The sequence below is a fragment of the Ovis canadensis genome, chromosome 6 (genome assembly GCF_042477335.2).
Source record: "Ovis canadensis isolate MfBH-ARS-UI-01 breed Bighorn chromosome 6, ARS-UI_OviCan_v2, whole genome shotgun sequence".
Lineage (NCBI taxonomy): Eukaryota > Metazoa > Chordata > Mammalia > Artiodactyla > Bovidae > Ovis > Ovis canadensis.
Genome location: NC_091250.1, coordinates 22,077,229 through 22,096,925, shown reverse-complemented (window position 1 = coordinate 22,096,925; position 19,697 = coordinate 22,077,229). Strand labels below are relative to the sequence as shown.

At 39.3% G+C, this 19,697-nt stretch overlaps 1 protein-coding gene and 1 long non-coding RNA gene across 5 annotated transcripts in view; one reads left to right on the top strand and one right to left on the bottom strand.

Moving 5' to 3' along the window:
* LOC138442276 (uncharacterized) overlaps nt 1-16,616 on the bottom strand; it is a 257,527-nt gene extending 240,911 nt beyond the window's left edge. For 2 of the 4 annotated variants that reach the window (XR_011257611.1, XR_011257612.1), the window contains exons 1-2: nt 16,527-16,616; nt 12,128-12,207 (exon numbers count right to left, since the gene is read on the bottom strand). This is a non-coding gene — a long non-coding RNA (uncharacterized lncRNA). The remainder of the gene's footprint in view (nt 1-12,127; nt 12,208-16,526) is intronic. The other 2 variants (XR_011257613.1, XR_011257610.1) reach the window with 1 other exon arrangement.
* A 144-nt stretch (nt 16,617-16,760) lies between these two features.
* Nucleotides 16,761-19,697, top strand: part of USP53 (ubiquitin specific peptidase 53) — a 57,141-nt gene continuing 54,204 nt past the window's right edge. The window contains exon 1 of the mRNA XM_069593385.1: nt 16,761-17,076. The gene's annotated coding sequence lies outside the window, so the exon portion shown is untranslated. The remainder of the gene's footprint in view (nt 17,077-19,697) is intronic.

The following is a 19,697-nucleotide window of genomic DNA, read 5'->3' as shown; positions in this document are numbered from 1 at the left end:
GCCGCTTGTACAAATCCATACACTGATGTTTATTTAAGTGTCCTCTTATTAATCCAAAAGGATATTAATATTTTAGATATTAATATATAATTAGAATAGTGAAAACAGTTACTCTTTTACCAAATATAAGCCACTAGTACTGTTACTAGCATAATACTAACTCTCTTTGGTTTAAATAAACAATCATTTACTTAGAACCACAGCACTTTAGAATTAGCCTCTATCTTGAAATAACTTTATATCAATTCCCTCATTTAAGGAATAGAAACTTAAATTAGAGAAGAAACTGTCACTTTCTCACATTGCATGTCTAAAATTAGAACCCAAGGGTTCTGCTTCTGATCTTTTAATAACACTCCTCCCACTATCTTATTCCATCTCCTATCTCAGTGGAGAACACAATCATCCAGAACACGGGCACAATCAACACACCTTCTGTGACATAACCTACTGTACATGATTTCATATTTATCTGTATCTATATAAATATAGGCTTATATAATTTGTATATGTTATTTATTAGCCACAAAGAAATAAAACTGTGAGTCAGGATAATGTCCGTAAAATGTAGAAACAGAGAGTAAAGTTTTTTTAAGAAAACAATGTTAAAAAATTTTACTTTAAACAGTAAAAAAAAAGTTAATATAACAATACTGAAACAAAATGAATATTCTTCCTAACTAGAAGGGAGTAAAATTCCATACTCTTTAGTATTAAAGGAAAGTATAAATGTTGCTCCTTCCACTAAAAACCTCTTGGTCCATGTCTTTCAAATTATCGTTGTGTCCTGTTAGGTGATGTAAAAATTAACACAGATTAGAAGTTTTTCAAATGAAATAGAATAGAATAAAAGAAAATATCAGAGCATACCACTAGAAACAGTATTATTTCAGGAAACTATATTTTTTTAATATGTGTTCTTGTAAACTGGATTACAACATAAAATATACTGCTTATTCTAGGCTGTGGTCTAAGATGTTTGAAAATTACTGCTCTACCTATTACTAAATACTGTTTAAAACAGAAATGTCAGCATTGTTATTGGTAATTGGAATTGCTTTTCTCCACCACATCAAAACTATTATAACTAATTTGATAGAGTTCTTCAGAATTAAAAGAATCTGAAACTGTAGCAGAGCAAAACTTGTAGAAAACAATTAGAAACTTTGATTTAAAAATTTACAAAAAGACATTCCAGGGATATTACCTGCCAAAAGTTTGGTTTTTTTTCCTCCAGCACAATTTCAGTTTGAGAGCTTGTTTCCCAGACAAGAGACTGAAAACTCAAGACCACTAACAGTTACAAAATAAAGAAATTAAATACTCTAAAATTTCTGCCTTTACATATAATTCTTTGTATAGTAATATTTAGTAATATTTCTATCACTGAATATTTTCAAGTAATTTTATTACTGTATTAAACAACAAACTTATTTTCTTTGGTGAAGTGAATTTCAACAAGGAAGTTTAACTTGAAAACACTGGTGCCCTGAATATCTTTGCCATCTTTACAAAGCAAAGTGCTCTCCAGGGCAACTTCCTTTGGGTTTGTGGCTTCAGCCAATATGCAATGAGTGAAAGACATGGTCTTATTTCACTATTGTATTTCTTAAAGAAGTACATCAAAAACAAGTCAGTCTAAGATATATAATAGTATGTGTGTGTGGGCATATGTGTGTTCATGTGCACACATATACATCACAGACACTTAGATTTGTTAGATTCCAAAGAGATAGGAAATTAAGTTTGGTAAATTTCTGAACATCATACTGTTTTCCATAAAGTCAGAATACTACTACAGATATCACAATTCAGAAAAAGATAACCTTTACCTGTGAAACGCTCTTGACTTCTTTTGTTTCCCTTCCCTTGTCTTTCAGAAAGGGACAAAAGTGTCAATTGTGTTTATCAACAGTGTTTGAATATGGAAGAAATTTGGTTGTACTTAAGGAACAAAAGAGTGCTATCTCCTGTGAAATTTCAGAATATATCACAGAAAATATTTTATACTAGGCAAATTCCAAGTGACTAGAAATTGAATTTTAGTCCTGCTTCTATCAGTGTCTAGCATGTCCCTCAGTTTAAGTGCTCTCATCTGTAAAATAAGGGATTTTGGCAAACTAATCTCTCAGATCATTTCCATCTCTAAGATTCTAAAGAACTATACAAATATAACATGCTATAAAACTTGGCTTCAAAAAATTAAAGAGAAATTACTTTCATGCACAAAAATCCTAGCACTAGCTTTCAATCAAAACCTAGATGGTTTTGGCCTTTACTTCTGGATTTATTAGTATGACACACATTGCCTTCCTCATTTTGACTCATATTTCCTGGCTGTAACCTGATGTCATACTTAACTGATAGTTCTTTTATTAAATCATTCAGTGTGTTTACTGAGTGGCTATTATATGGCAGACACTGTGCTAAGTACCTAACTTTCACTGTTTCTAAACTCAGGATATTCAGTTCAGTTCAGTTCAGTCGATCAGTCATGTCCGACTCTTTGCGACCCCATGAATTGCAGCACACCAGGCCTCCCTGTCCATCACCATCTCCTGGAATGCACTCAAACTCATGGACATCGAGTTGGTGATGCCATCCAGCCATCTGATCCTCTGTTGTCCCCTTCACCTCCTGTCCCAAATCCCTCCCAGCATCAGAGTCTTTTCCAATGAGTCAACTCTTCGCGTGAGGTGGCAAAAGTATGGAGTTTCAGCTCTGGCATCATTCCTTCCAAAGAACACCAAGGACCGATCTCCTTTAGAATGGACTGGTTGGATCTCCTTGCAGTCCAAGGGACTCTCAAGAGTCTTCTCCAACAACACAGTTCAAAAGCATCAATTCTTCAGTGCTCAGCTTTCTTCACAGTCCAACTCTCACATCCATACATGACTACTGGAAAAACCATAGCCTTGAGTAGACGTACTTTTGTTGACAAAGTAATGTCTCTGCTTTCAATGTGCTATCTAGGTTGGTCATAACTTTCCTTCCAAGGAGTAAGTGTCTTTTAATTTCATGGCTGCAATCACCATCTGCAGTAAATTTGGAGTCCTCCAAAATAAAGTCTGACACTGTTTCCACTGTTTCTCCATCTATTTCCCATGAAGTGATGGGACCAGATGCCATGACCTTAGTTTTCTGGATGTTGAGCTTAGAGCCAAACTTTTCACTCTCCTCTTTCATTTTCATCAAGAGAGGCTTTTTAGTTCCTCTTCACTTTCTGCCATTGGGTGGTGGCATCTGCATGCTGCTGCCGCTAAGTCACTTCAGTCGTGTCTGACTCTGTGTGACCCCATAGGTGGCAGCCCACCAGGCTCTCCCGTCCCTGGGATTCTCCAGGCAATAACACTGGAGTGGGTTTCCATTTCCTTCCCCAATGCGTGAAAGTGAAAAGTGAAAGTGAAGCCACTCAGTCGTGTCCGACTACTGATATTTTTCCCTGCAATCTTGATTCTAGCTTGTGTTTCTTCCAGCCCAGTGTTTCTCATGATGTACTCTGCATAGAAGTTAAATAAGCAGGGTGACAATATACAGCCTTGACGTACTCCTTTCCCTATTTGGAACCAGTCTGTTGTTCCATGTCCAGTTCTAACTGTTGCTTCTTAATCTGCATACAGGTTTCTCAGGAGGCAGGTCAGGTGGTCTGGTATTCCCATCTCTCTCAGAATTTTCCACAGTTTATTGTGATCGACACAGTCAAAGGCTTTGACAGTCACTAAAGCAGAAATAGATGTTTTTCAGGAACTCTCTTGCTTTTTCGATGATCCAGCGGATGCTGGCAATTTGATTTCTAGTTCCTCTGCCTTTTCTAAAACCAGCTTGAATATCTGGAAGTTCACGGTTCATGTATTGCTGAAGCCTGGTTTGGAGAATTTTGAGCATTACTCTACTAGCGTGTGAGATGAGTGCAATTGGGGGAGGGAGCCAAAGCTAAAACAATAGCCAGTTGAGGATGTGACTGGTGATAGAAGCAAGGTCCTGTGTTGTAAAGAGCAGTACTGCATAGGAACCTGGAATGTTAGGTCCATGAATCAAGGCAAACTGGAAGTGGTCAAACAGGAGACGGCAAGAGTGAATGTCGATATTCTAGGAATCAGCGAACTAAAATGGACTGAAATGGGTGAATTTAACTGAGATGACCATTATATCTACTACTGCGGGCAAGAATCCCTTAGAAGAAATGGAGTAGCCATCATGGTCAACAAAAGAGTCCAAAATGCAGTACTTGGATGCAATCTCAAAAACAACAGAATGATCTCTGTTCGTTTCCAAGGAAAACCATTCAGTATCACAGGAATCCAAGTCTATGCCCTGACCAGTAACGCTGAAGAAGCTGAAGTTGAACGGTTCTATGAAAACCTACAAGACCTTTTGGAACTAACACCCCAAAAAGATGTCCTTTTCATTATAGGGGACTGGAATGCAAAAGTAGGAAGTCAAGAAACACCTGGAGTGACAGGCAAATTTGGCCTTGGGATACGAAATGAAGCAGGGCAAAGACTAATAGAGTTTTGCCAACAGATTGCACTGGTCATAAGCAAACATCCTCTTCAATAACACAAGAGAAGACTCTACACATGGACATCACCAAATGGTCAACACTGAAATCAGATTGACTATATTCTTTGCAGCCAAAAATGGAGAAGCTCTATATAGTCAGCAAAAACAAGACTGGGAGCTGACTGTGGCTCAGATCATGAACTCCTTATTGCCAAATCCGTACTTAAATTGAAGAAGGGAGGGAAAACCACTATTCAGGTATGCCCTAAATCAAATCCCTTATGATTATACAGTGGAAGTGAGAAATAGATTTAAGGGACTAGATCTGACAGACAGAGTGCCTGATGAACTATGGATGGAGGTTCGTGACATTGTACAGGAGACAGGGATAAAGACCATCCCTCTGGAAAAGAAATGCAAAAAAGCAAAATGGCTGTCTGGGGAGGCCTTACAAAAGAAGAGAAGTGAAAAGCAAAGGAGAAAAGGAAAGATATAAGAATCTGAATGCAGAGTTCCAAAGAATAGCAAGAAGAGATAAGAAAGGCTTCCTTAGCGATCAGTGCAAAGAAATAGAGGAAAACAACAGAATAGGATAGACTAGAGATCTCTTCAAGAAAATTAGAGATACCAAGGGAACATTTCATGCAAAGATGGGCTTGATAAAGGACTGAAATGGTATGGACCTAAAAGAAGCAGAAGATATTAAGGAGGTGGCAAGAATACACAGAACTGTACAAAAAAGAGCTTCATGACCAAGATAATCATGATGGTGTGATCACTCACCTAGGGTCAGACATCCTGGAATGTGAAGTCAAGTGGGCCTTAGAAAGCATCACTACAAACAAAGCTAGTGGAGGTGATGGAATTCCAGTTGAGCTATTTCAAATCCTGAAAGATGATGCTGTGAAAGTGCTGCACTCAATATGGAAAACTCAGCAGTGGCCACAGGACTGGAAAAGGTCAGTTTTCATTACAATCCCTAAGAAAGGCAATGCCAAAGAATGCTCAAACTACTGCATAACTGCACTCTTCTCACATGCTAATAAAATCAGGATATTAACCATATCTAAATATTAACACTTTACAGTTGTTAGGAAAGTTAAATAAAATACTCTGCATAAACCACTTAGTTCCTGACATATTCTGTAATTAGGTAACAACTGGGAAGACTCCTTCATTTCACAGTTTTAGAATTTAGAATCATGTGGTCCAATTTCTTCTTTTAAGGATCAAGAAAAGTTAAGAGGTAAACTAACCTCCCCACAGCACACATCTACTTGAGAGCAAGAGAGTTCCCTAATTCTTTATCCATTCTTTCTATCACATACGTTCCTTTTGAACGCAAGCAATTTCACTGTTTTTTTTTTTCATTCTTTCCCTCAGATTACAAAATACTGCAAGAAAAAAAAAAATCAAGCAAATATATGCCCAGAGCAGTGGCCTGCCTGTCAACAGCAATCCAGTTAGGGATTAGCTAGTAAACACTGCTATGTACAGATGAGGAAACTAGGCTTTAGAGTAGTTACTAACTGCTCAAGGTCACACAAAATAAACGGTAAAGTTAGGATTTGAACCTGCTTTTGCTGCTGCTGCTAAGTCGCTTCAGTCGTGTCTGACTCTGTGCAACCCCATAGACGGCAGCCCACCAGGCTCCCCCGTCCCTGGGATCCTCCAGGCAAGAACACTGGAGAGGGTTGCCATTGAACCTAAGTCTGTCCAAATCTAAAGGTCATGCTACATGCTAAGTCAATTCAGTCGTGTCCAACCCTGTGTGACCCCACAGATGGCAGCCCACCAGGCTCCCCTGGCCCCAGGATTCTCCAGGCAAGAACACTGGAGTGGGCCGCCATTTCCTTCTCCAATGCATGAAAGTGAAAATTGAAAGTGAAGTCGCTCAGTCATGTCCGACTCTTAGCGACCCCATGGACCGCAGCTTACCAGGCTCCACTGTCCATGGGATTTTCCAGGCAAGAGTACTGGAGTGGGGTGCCAAGGTCATACTTTTTATGATACCTTGTTGCCCTTAAACATGGTCTCTACTTAGCTTTCTAAATAATTTTAATGCTACCACTAGGGGTTAATGTGGGCTATGGCTGGAACTGAATGTCAAGGGTCCAACATTCACCAACATTTTCCTCAGTGATTTAGCTGAAGACAAACAACACGTCATTAATTTTGGCAATATAAAAACGGAGGAAGAATATAAATCTTAAGAAATATGGACTAAAACTTCAAAAAATAATAGGATGTTTTAAAGAAATGAAAGAAACAGATGATGAAGATGCTGATGTGCTGAAGTAATACAAGCATTTGTGCCCAAAAAAACTAAGGGCATTAAAATTTGTGAAACGTGCCTTAATACCAATTCATAACGACCAAATAATGGAACAAAAAAGTTAGTATTTTGGACACAAATTTACATTGGCTAATGAAATGACATCATTACAAAATACCTTAAAACAATCTTACTTAAACTGCTGAACCAAGAGAGGAAATAATTTGCTCAAACCATTATCATGCTGAATTAAATTCACCCATTCCAGTCCATTTTAGTTCACTGATGCTGCTGCTGCTGCTAAGTCGCTTCAGTCGTGTCCAACTCTGTGCGACCCCACAGATGGCAGCCCACCAGGCTCCCCCGTCCCTGGGGTTCTCCAGGCAAGAACACTGGAGTGGGTTGCCATTTCCTTCTCCAATGCATGAAAGTGAAAAGTGAAAGTGAAGTTGTTCAGTCATGTCCGACCCTCAGCGACCCCATGGACTGCAGCCTTCCAGGCTCCTCCATCCATGGGATTTTCGAGGCAAGAGTGCTGGAGCGGGGTGACATTGCCTTCTCCTTAGTTCATTGATGCCTAATGTGAATGTTCACTCTTCACATCTCCTGTTTGACCACTTCTAATTTACCTTGAATGGGGGAATTTAATTCAGATGACCATTGTATCTACTACTGTGGGCAAGAATCCCTTAGAAGAAATGGAGTAGCCATCACATTCAACATAAGGGTCTGAAATGCAGTACTTGGGTGCAACCTCAAAAATGACAGAATGATCTCTGTTTGTTTCCAAGGCAAACCAGTCATTATCACAGTAATCCAAGTCTATGCCCCATCCATTAATGCTGAAAGAGCTAAATTGAATGGTTCTATGAAGACCTACAAGACCTTCCAGAAATAACACCAAAAAAAGATGTCCTTTTCATCACAGGAGACTGGAATGCAAAAGTAGGAAGTCAAGAGAGATACCTGGAGTAACAGGCAAGTTTGGCCTCAGAGAACAAAATGAAGCAGGGCAAAGGCTAACAGAGTTTTCCCAAGAGAACACACTGGTCAAAGCAAACACCCTCTTCCAACAACACAAGAGACGAATCTACACATGGACATCACCAGGTGGTAAATACTGAAATCACATTGATTATATTCTTTGCAGCCAAAGATGGAGAAGCTCTATACAGTCAGCAAAAACAAGATCGGGAGCTGACTGTGACTCAGATCATGAACTCCTTATTGTCAAATTCATACTGAAATTGAAGAAAGTAGGGAAAACCACTGGACCATTCAGGTATGACCTAAATCAAATCCCTAACGATTATACAGTGGAAGTGAGAAATAGATTTAAGGGACTAGATCTGATAGAGTACCTGATGAACTATGGATGGAGGTTCGTGACATTGTACAGAAGGCAGGGTGCAAGACCATCCCTAAGAAAAAGAAATGCAAAATGGCAAAATGGTTGTCTGAGGAGGCCTTACAAACAGCTGTGAAAAGAAGAGAAGATAAAGGCAAAGGAGAAAAGGAAATATAGAATGATTTGAATGCAGAGTTCTAAAGAATAGCAAGGAGAGATAAGAAAGCCTTTCTCAGTGATCAGTGCAAAGAAAAAAATGAAAGCAACAAAATGGGAAAGAGTAGACATCTCTTCAAGAAAATCAGAGATACCATGGGAACATTTTATGCAAAGATGGGCTCAATAAAGGACAGAAATGCTATGGACCTAACAGAAGCAGAAGATATTAGGAAGAAGTGGCAAGAATATACAGAAGAACTATACCAAAATTATCTTCAGGACCCAGCTAACCATGATGGTGTGATCACTCACCTAGAGCCAGACATCCTGGAATGTGAAGTCAAGTGGGCCTCATGAAGCATCACTACAAACAAAGCTAGTGGAGGTGATGGAATTCCAGCTGAGCTATTTCAAATCCTGAAAGATGATGCTGTGAAAGTGTTGTACTCAATATGCCAGCACATTTGGAAAACTCAGCAGTGGCCACAGGACTGGAAAAGGTCAGTTTTCATTTCAGTCCCAATGAAAGGCAATGCCAAGAATGTCCAAACTACCGCACAGTTGCACTCATCTCACATGCTAGCGAAGAAATGCTGAAAATTCTCCAAGCCAGGTTTCAACAGTATGTGAACCATGAACTTCCAGATGTTCAAGTTGGATTTAGAAAAGGCAGATGAACCAGAGATCAAATTGCCAACATCTGTAGGATCATAGAAAAAGCAAGAGAATTCCAGAAAAATATCTACTTTTGCTTTATTGAAAACACCAAAGCCTTTGAATATGTAGATTACAACAAACTGCGGAAAATGACTCAAGAGATGCGAATACTAGACCACCTGACCTGCCTCCTGCAAAATCTGTATGCAGGTCAAGAAGCAACAGTTAGAACCGGACGTGGAACAACAGACTGGTTCCAAATTGGGAAAGGAGTACATCAAGGCTGTATATTGTTACCTTATTTAACTTCTGTGGAGAGTACAACATGTAAAATTCCCGGGCTGGATAAAGCACAAGCCAGAATCAAGACTGTCAGGAGAGATAGAAATAACCTCAGACATGCAGATAATACCACCTTTCTGGCAGAAAGTGAAGAGGAACTAAAGAGCCTCTTGATGAAAGTGAAAGTGGAAAGTGAAAAATCTGGCTTAAATCTCAACATTCAAGAAACTAAGATCATGGCATCCGGTCCCATCACTTCATGGCAAATAGATGGGGAAACAATGGAAAGAGTGAGAGACTTTATTTTCTTGGGCTCCAAAATCACTGCAGATGGTGACTGCAGCCATGAAATTAAAAGATGCTTGCTCCTTGGAAGAAAAGCCATGACCAATCTAGACAGCATACTAAAAAGCAGAGACATTACTTTGCCAGCAAAGGTCCATCTAGTGAAAGCTATGGTTTTTCCAGTAGTCATGTATAGATATGAGACTTGGACTATAAAGAAAGCTGAGTGCCAAAGAATTTATGCGTTTGAACTGTGGTGTTGGAGAAGACTCTTAAGAGTCCCTTGGACTGCAAGGAGATCAGGCCATCAATTCTCAAGGAAATCAGTCCTGAATATTCATTGGAAGCACTGATGTTGAAGCTGAAACTCCAATACTTTGGCCACCTAATGCAAAGAACTGACTCATTGGAAAAGATCCTGATGCTGGGAAAGATTGAAGGCAGGGGGAGAAGGGGATGACAGAGGATGATATGGTTGGATGGCATCATGGACTCAATGGACATGAGACTGAGCAAGCTCCAGGAATTGGTGATGGACAGGGAAGCCTCACGTGCTGAAGTCCTCGGGGATGCAAAGAGTCGGACACGACTGAGCAACTGAACTGAACTGACAAGCATGCTAATTGCAGAAGTATGTTTTTTTCTTTTGGTCACCATATTTTTGCAGAAGTTGACAACAAAATTGCATCCTGAAGTCAGTTTCATGGATTATGAATCCTATTACTGCATTTTCCAGGGACATATGGATGAGTCTATTGTCAGTGAACACAGGTAAGAGCCTTCTTAGATGAAGGCCAACGTAGAGGAAAAAGCATTTTAGATGATGACAGAAAAATGTTTCCTGTCACTGATAACTTAAATATCATATTCACTTATAATTTCAGATCAGAGTCAAACAAACTTAAGCCACAGGCTCATGCATATTTCTGTTCTTTCATTCTCACTCTTTACATTCTACTCATATTCTACTTTCTCATGGTTCTGATTCTTTTTCTTATTTATGTTTGACCATTGTTTTATATTATATGTTAGAATTTATTTTATTTTTTAGAATTTACTGTAAATCTTTGTGGGATAAGGTGAAGTAGAATGAATGAATGAATGAATGAACAGATTAGTTTAATATTTTACTAGGCCTTCAAAAATTTTTTGAGAGAACTTTTAGCTAGAAAACACAAAACATGTTTTCAAAGTTCAGTAGTGTCTTATGGAAAAGAAAACATAGATCTCCGTTCCTATAAAGGACAGAAATAAGATCTGTGTATAGAAATTACTAGAAGGTGAATTTCAACTCACTGTGATGAAAATTTCTTAGTGGTTAAAGAATTCTTAAAAAGAAAAGGATGTCTCACAGAACATCGAGTTTTCTGCTGCTGTTACCATATTTGAACAGAGGTTGGACAACTACTGTCAGGGATAATCCTTTAGTGACTAGGAGGCCGGACCAAAAGGAATCTAAAGCCTTGTATATCTTTGAGACTGTAATAAAATACATATTATAGCAAGAAAAACAATATACAGGTTCTTACAGCAACATATTATCATTGACGACAGCAGTATTGGTAACTGTAATAACACCACTAATGGCCATAATAACACAGTATAAGACTTTACAGTTGCTTTTATCTGGGAACATCAAAATACATCATATATAAGTATTACTTCTCATCCCAACTTTACAGATAAGAAAATTAGGATGTTTCAAAGCGAAATAACAGAGGTAATGAAATTGCTTAAGCTGACAATAAGTCAGCAAAATTAAGGAGGTTACTGGTTAAACCACTCAATGTGGTTAACTGGCTAATAGAAAGATTGGAATATAAGGCTAGTAAAGTTCTGCCTAAGGAAGAGCTGGCTAAGATGCTGTGGATACTGAATTTGACTTTCTGATGTTTAACAAAAGGTCATGCTGCAGAGCTTTAAGGAGTTTAGTGAACACTCAGTTCCTGAATTACCTATTTTATAAGAGGCTAGAGAACCCTTAGGAACTTTTCTCTTTCCCCTCTCCTCCAAAGCTGCCTTATTCTTTCAGACCAGATACTGTAAATGACAAGGCACATTGCCACAAGCACTTCTGAGCTTAGCTTTGAACACAGAGAAAAAAAAAAAAGGATCTTTCCTGTAAGCTCTATTAATAATTTGAAAACTCCTGAGAAGGAATACTGATTAGCTCAAATCACCCATACTCTAATCACCAGAGCCAGAAAATGATGAAATGCTCAACATGGGAGTTAAGCCCATTCTGGGGCTAAGTGGTATGGATCTATTATTACTGGTAAAAGCAGGAAGGGACAAAGCAATATATGTCCACAGTACATATTTTCTTAATTGAAAAAAAATGTATATTAACCAGGTACTTCTAAATACAGTTTTGAAATAGCTTTGTAAAGACATGCACATATTAAAACATTAGGTCTTCTAAACTTCTTAGTTTGATCAAATAATTTCATATCATTTTTGGTACTACTCATCCTTGTTTCTTTTTTTCCTTCCTGACTGATTCTCTTTACTTCACAGACATTAGTTAAATTGGCCATAGTATGATTCTACTTTTGGTTCTGATTGTGAGAAGCTACTTAGGAAGGAAGGGTATTTGTGGAGCATATTTGAATACTGACCTCAGACCAGCTGACTTCCAGAAGACACTCTGAGTGATGACAACTTCCTTGCAGGTGTCTTCAATCTGTTCTCTCAGTAACTGCATATTTTAATTTTACAGAAAAAAAGAAGAAAAAGCCTTATTGTTAAGTTTTCATTCCGTGACATATTGTAGATCCAGATTCAGGTATCAAATAACTCTTTATTGATGCGTACCCTGTGGCACTGTATTAGCCTGTACAGAAAGAGTAATGATGGAGAGAGGCTTTTCATTGGATCTGCTTTCTAGATAGTGAGAAAGACAAACAAATAAACTAAATAATCACAGGTTGTGAAAAGTGGTATGAGATGAATAAACAGAACACTGTGATAGGGACAGGTAGGAAGTTCTAAGTAAAAGATGACTTCTAGGAAGACAAAGTTAAAACCACTTGGAGACTCAGGGGAAGGCATTGTAGGTCAGGGTTTTTCAGCTTTGGCACTAATGACATTTTGAACCATATAGTTCTTTGTTGTGGGTGACTGTCTTGTCTGTTATGTGGTGTTTAGAATTGGCCTCACCCCAACTGGATACCAGTAGCAGCACTCCCTTCCTACCCTGTGACAATCAGCAACGTATTGGCCTTTGCCAAATGTCCCTTGAGAGACAATATCACCCCTCCCATTAAGAACCAGGCTTCTAGGTATAGGGAATAAAGAGTGCAAAATCCTTGATAGCATGAGATGCTGTTAGGGAGGGAAGAATAGCTCATTCAGGTGTCTATTTGGATTTTATTTTATGTAGATAGTAAGTCTTTGAACAATTTTAAGTAGGGGGGTAACATGTCAACATTTGAAATAGGCTACTTTGGCTGCTGTGTGCAAAATATATATTTAAAACCATGAGGATAAAACCTGGTCTTAGGGCCAGGCACTACGGAACACCATCATCTAGAAAGTGTAAGAGAAAAGCAGGTTGAAAATATTGAAAAGGAACAACCAAACAGGTTGGAGGAAAGCCATGTACGAGGATGGTGTTACAAAAATTGGTATGTGAGTCAGAGGAAGTGGTTGATTATGACTAGATTTTTTGCTTGGCCTCATCATCACTGAAGGTTTCTCTGGAAGTGTACTGATTTAGCTCATATTCTTGCCTCACTACCATTTCCCCTACAAATCCGTATATAATTCCAAACTAAACATCCTGTTCAAGAACTTAAAAGGCTTCCTATTATAGCCCTTCATTGGCTTTAATTCCTGTTTCTAAAACTTTGCTCTTGAATAGTCATATCTCCTCCACAGTGCCTTCAAATATGCCTACCTGTGAACCTTCCAAGTTGAAGCTCATATCTGATCTCCCATAGCAGCTTTCCCCAACAATTCTGGTCCACACAGATGTCTCTATTCTCTAAAAAATTAACAGAACTTCTAGTTCTTCAGCCCATCCACTAAACACATTTGTTATATATCTATGCCAGGCACTGTGCTATGCCCTAGAAATTCACACTGAAAAAATATAGTCCCTGTTCTCTACAGGTTTACTTAGAAGATAACACTTTTCAACATTTCCTTCATGTAATTAGGAAAAAAGGAGTTAGTCTCACATCCAATCCTGAGATAGCCATTTAGCTACAACTTCTCTACACTGTATTTCACTTTATCCTAACCAGCCCATTCATGGTTTGCCATGTCTTTAGCTGTTGTTTCTCAGGAAAGATACTGTTACCTCTACTAATTAGTGAATAGGGTGAATAGAACCACAAGGTGGTACATCTCCCAAAGTCTGGATTATAATCATTCCAGAATAATAAAGAGGCATGTAAGTGTGGTGGTGCTGAAGATGTAAACTTTGGCTCGGCCTCATTCAAACAACATAAGGTGGTCTTTGGCATTCCAAATCTTTCCTTTCATGATCTCAAGTCAGTGAGAAGTGCAGAGATTTTTCCTCATTAATTTAGGTCTGCCCAATAAAATAACTACTGAATTAAACGTATACATATATACTTCGAGAACAAACAGTAATTCTCAGAGGCAGTACAGTTAAAACTTATGTTGTGACATTTCTAACTACAAAGTTTTTGGGAGTAACTCCTGTCCTAAAATACAGTGCACTGTCAATTTTCCTTTTTTTCATGTTTGCTTCAGACCGCCCATTTGACTCTAACTTGTGACCTAGTATACCATGTAAAACTCAGTACTTAAATACGCCAAGAAGTACAGAAAGTTTGCGAATTAAAAAACCTGTACAGTCACGGTTTTGTCAAATTCTTGAGCATGGTAAACTGAAGGGCATTCTTCTACAATCTAGAAAGGAGGCAGGGAGATAGTATGAGTCTTTATTATCCATAGCTCAAATTATTTTTCAAGAGTGCTCTGTCAGTTACATTTGCAAAGAAATAACTATAGTACAACATATTGTTATAAATAAACCCAAAAAGGGTGAAGGGCAAACCTGTCTCAGGAATTTATGAAAGTTTCCATGGATGAAATAAGTATTCAACTGAGACCTAAAAGATCTTGAGAGAACCTAGTAGAAACACAGATGAGCAAGGAATTCTATATAGCTAGCGTGGAGTAAATGGGCAAGAGTAGTAGATGAGACTAAGCCTGGGGCCAGGTCCTGAAGGAGATGGGGAGCTCCTGAAAAAAGCTTGGTAATATTGTAATCATATTTTCATGTTAGAAAAATTATAACAGACATGGATGTTGGACTGGAGTGGGAAATAATTAGAGCCTATTGCAGTGGTCCAAGGGAGATGAGTTAGGAGAGATGATGATGACGATAGATTAAGATAGCGAGAGTGGAGATTAAAAGGGGTGCGGGGGTTGAGATCCTTAAGGAGATGAATTAATCAAATTTGGTATCAGGACAGAGGAAGTGAAGGAAATGTAATATAGGGGTACACATGGATTCTTGATTTGGGCAACTGGGTGCTATTATCTAAAATAGGCAATGAAAGCAGTGTAGGTTCCAGATGGGTGGGACGAGATAAGGCACTAGGAGTAGGGAACAGAAAAGATGTCCAAGTCAATTTGGGACATAAGTACCTATATGACTGCCTGCAATGTGAAACCATAAGAAATGAGAGACAAGGGTTCGATTCCTGGGTCGGGAAGATCCCCTGGAGAAGGGAATGACAATCCACTCCAGTATTCTTGCCTGGAGAATCCCATGGACAGAGGGGCCTGGTGTGCTACAGTTCATAGGATTGCAAAGAGTTGGACACTACTGAAGTGACTCAGCACATGACACCCAAAGATGCTGTTGCTTAAAAGGGTCTAAGCTGAAGGTATCCATTTGGGAGTCCTTGGTGCCTAGGATGCTGCTGCTGCTGCTGCTGCTGCTGAGTCGCCTCAGTCATGTCCGACTCTGTGCGACCCCATCGACAGCAGCCCACCGGGTTCCTCTTTCCTTCTCCAGGTGCCCAGGATATCTAGTAGCTAAGTCCATCGTGGGGAAAAGACTGTTCAAGGAGACAAAAGAAGTAACAACACAAGAAAATGGAGAGTTTGGGAACACAGAGGGCACAGTTAAGAATAAAAATATTTAAAGTGCCTCAGAGAGCTAGTCGCAAAACCAGGAGAAAGTAGCACTAGGGCAAGCAAGGGGGGAATTAATGGTGCTATTTTTTAAATGTAGTTCTTTTTCTCATTCTCCAAGTTTTAAATTTCCTGAGGGCAAGAACTGTATTTTAAAATTCACTGTATTTTCTTCAGTGCCCAATTCAGTGAAGGGAACAATAAATGCTCAACAAATTCTCCTTGATTCAGTCACAGGTACTACTCGCCTATACCAATCGAAAATGTTTCCTCCTTCTGTTTCTTCAAACAGACATTTAGAGTTACCTACCTGTTTAAGAGTTTAGTTAAATCAATTTTTAGAATCTGTATGTTGAACCTGCAACAGCTTTGAAGTGAGTTCCAAAACCTTACTACTCATTGAGAGGGATCTTTTATACTAAAGATGACAGTGGGTTTTCCTTTTACTACCATTCCTAAGAAACAAGTTATTACAAAACTAAGTTTCGCCCATTTCCCAAACATTAGCTTGCAACTTAAAACCTGTTGAAAGCACAGTAAGGAGGCAGCCACATTTTTCTCACAATTGACCATTAACCGGGTCAATGTTTATTAAGCCTTTCATTTTATTAAATAGTCATGAAACAACCAGTTGGGGAATATACATTCAAGCCAATGTAAATCACTTAACTGCAAACAGATTGTAAAGATTCACAGAAAGCTAAAGAGAACTGCGAATTCGCCTAGGTTTTCGAGGTGAGGAGCGATACAGGTCGTTTTCTCTGAGGTAATAACTTAAAGCCCAGTCTGTGGTGGATTCGTGTCCCAGAGCTTAGAAAATAATGAATAAATAAATGACCAAGAGTATCACTTCCAGCTGAAGAACTATTCCTTTCTTCCCTCTACACCACAAAAACCAACCTGCAGCCTCCTTTCTGGAACAACAGTTAACCCCCGCGCTCCGCTCCCGCCTTAAGAAAAATGGTCAACTCCCTGCTCTCGCGGGATCTCGCGGCTCAAAGTAAGTCAACTGGATCGCCAGCCCTATCGAACCCGCGCGGGAACACAGATCTGCAGGTCCGGAAAGCCGGGAAATCGCGCGTGGGGGCGGAGCCAGCTCCTGGAGCCTGGGGGCGGGGTCAGCTTCGAGGAGGCGGGGCGAGAGTGAGGCGGGGATTTGGGCGGGGCTCCCAGGACCTGTTGATCGCAGGTGTCACTGGCCTGACTGGCCTTTGGGTGGTGAGGCGTGCGCGCATGCTCCATTCGCTGGGTCGAGGTCTGGGCGGCGGCGACCAGTCGCCTCTGCTCCAGTTCCCGGTGAGCCTCGGTTTCGGTGGCAGCTGTTGGTGTGTCAGCCTGGTGTCAGCTTGACGCGGAGCTGGGCCAGCAGGAGATTGCCCTGTGGCGGTAGAAGGCCCATATTTCTCTACCTGGACCGCACGCCCTTCTCGCTAAAAGGGCAGAGCTCAAGGTAAGTCTCCGAAACTAGTCCCTGGCTGGAGATCCAAAGACCTGCGACCTCCGCGGGCCTGACTGGAAGACCCTCGTTGCAGTCCCAGACTCGGTGTCTCTCCTCGCTGCCCCCCGCCCTCCTCCCCCACCCGCTTCGGGGCAGGCTCTGGAGGTCACGCAGCCCTCCCGCCGCGTCCAGATCTGGCGGAGGTTCCTTTGGCCAGGCTGGAGGCGACCGCGTTGGGAGGAGGTCCTGTACTTACTGGGTTGTGGTTGTTCCTGCTGCGTTTGAGGGCTGGCCAGAGGCGGAACCTGGGATCCTGCTGGGTCGCTTAGTGCTTTGCAATTATGAATATTACGCTTACCTGGTGCCTGCCCCTCACTATCCAAGCCATTGCCTCTCGAGCAGCCGCTTTTTAAAGAGGTTTTGTTGTTCTGTTTGGAGAAGAGATGATTCGTGAGACCCTTCGGACTGGTGATTTCTGAGTGGTAGTAGTAATACTTAGTGATTCAGTAGTAGTAATTTATGAAGTTAATGTTTAGCTTCTAAATGGCGATTTAGTGGACATTTCTGGTCTGGTGTGTGCCCAGTCCTGTCCGACTCTTTGCGACCCTTTGGACTGTAGCCCGCCAGTCTCCTCCGTCCGTGAGATTTTCCAGGCAAGAATACTGGAGTGGGTTGCCATTTCTTTCTCCAGCGGGACATTTACCAAACAACTTTAAATATCTTTGGAGAACGGGAAGTGCTTGCACAGGTGTGGCAGAGAGCGTTTCTGAAGCCAGCAATTTGAGCGTGCTCTGAGGTTTTGTTACTCCACTACAAGGTTTTCTCCATCAGTGCGAAGCCTCATTAATGCTTGCAAATGCACTGCAAGGCTTTATTTGTTAGATAAGAGCTTGCCAAACGTTTCCTTATCTGGAAGAAAATATGTATTTTTTGCAGTGAGTTTTCAAGGCTGTTTCTGAGGGATGTTTAAATTTAGGAGGTTCTTTGTGATTAGGATCTGATTCACTTTTAGTAATGTTCTTTTAAGAAAAGCGTTCGTAATTCTCAGTATTTAAAAGAAGGAGAAATTCCTAACAAAATTCGGATTGAAATGAACTTTTGGCTAAGTTAATATTAAATACTTCTTGGAAAATAAATAAATAAATAAATAAATACTTCTTGTTAGTTTGATGTTCTATTCTTTTCAGTTCCATGATGATGGTCTAGGCAAAAAGAAATGAAAACAAATGAAACATAGTGCAAAAGTAATATATGATTTATCTGCCGTTGTCATAATTTCAAATAGACAAACACACTGTAGGAAGGAGTTAGTTATGCTCTGAAAAAACAAGGTTTTTGTTTTTATTTTAAATTTTATTCGTTTTTAAAATGAACTCACTGTACAGTTTGTTTAGGTTTACAATTACTAGTGATAAAACATGAAAGTGATTTATTCTACTCAACTCACTAGTTATGTGTGTTTTTTTCCTACAGTGTGAAAAATAAGCAACCAAGAATAGATCTTTCATTTTCCCTATTAACTAAAAAAATGTTTTTATAAATGTAGGTAGATTTGTATAGCTCTTGTAACTTGACACTAATAGTCACTTATTAATATTTTCTTTAGAAGATACAAAAAGGTGGTTTTTTTCAAAGAAAGCTATTTTAATGGTGGAAGGGCACCATTTCTCATCTAGTTTATTCTTTTTCTTAAAAAATCAAAAAACGACTTTAGTAAATACTGTGATTCAAGATCTTTTCCATTATTTAGTGTCAAGTGTATATTTTAAACTGTGTAGTACCAGGATATTTTGGGAATAATGATTTAGAAGTTTTTTTTTTAGCCAGACAAAGAGTTCAAAACTGAAAATTCTGTTTTAAGGTAATGTACACATTCAGTAGTCAAATCACAAATTATTTTCCTGCTGAAACTGTTATTTTGCATTATAGTATGTGCACAGTAGGAACAAGAAACGTTCTACCAGAGATAAAAACTTTCAAAGGTTATTTAAACTTTAAATAACTATATAATATCCTAATCTTGGCAAGTTACTTTTTTAAATACTAGGAATACTACATGCATAGAATATTTAGGCAAAAGTATTTCTTTTTTGCTTTTCCAAGTTAATCCATTTCCTCTATCAGCAGTTCTTTTATTAACTGAGGATTGATAATTCAACCTGTGGTCTATGATTAGAACTGAATTTTAATGTAACTGGTTTTCTTGGGACTCATACACTTTTTTCGTCCTTTTTTAATTGTAATCCCATGAATTATATTTAATGTTTTTACAAACATCATCCTAAGGGGTCTCTAGGCTGCCATCAGAGGTGTTCTGTGACATACCCCAGCGTGCTACAAGCCGTTGGATATGGTTGAAGAACTTTTATTTCACATGAGTCACTTCAGAAAAGTTGCTAGTTGTTGTTTATGGCTGCATGGTTGTCATGTTTTTTATGAATTAAAATTGTCATTAAGGAAGTTTTGAATTTTTTCTGAAAAGTTGTATATAGGTTGAATTCTTCTAAATTAAATCTCTGTTGCTTACATTATTTCAGAATTGCTTTCACTTTATTTCTGATGCATTGCCTTCTAACATTGTAACTCATTTCTCTTTCTCTAGCTCAGTTCGTAAATGAATGTTTAAAATAATA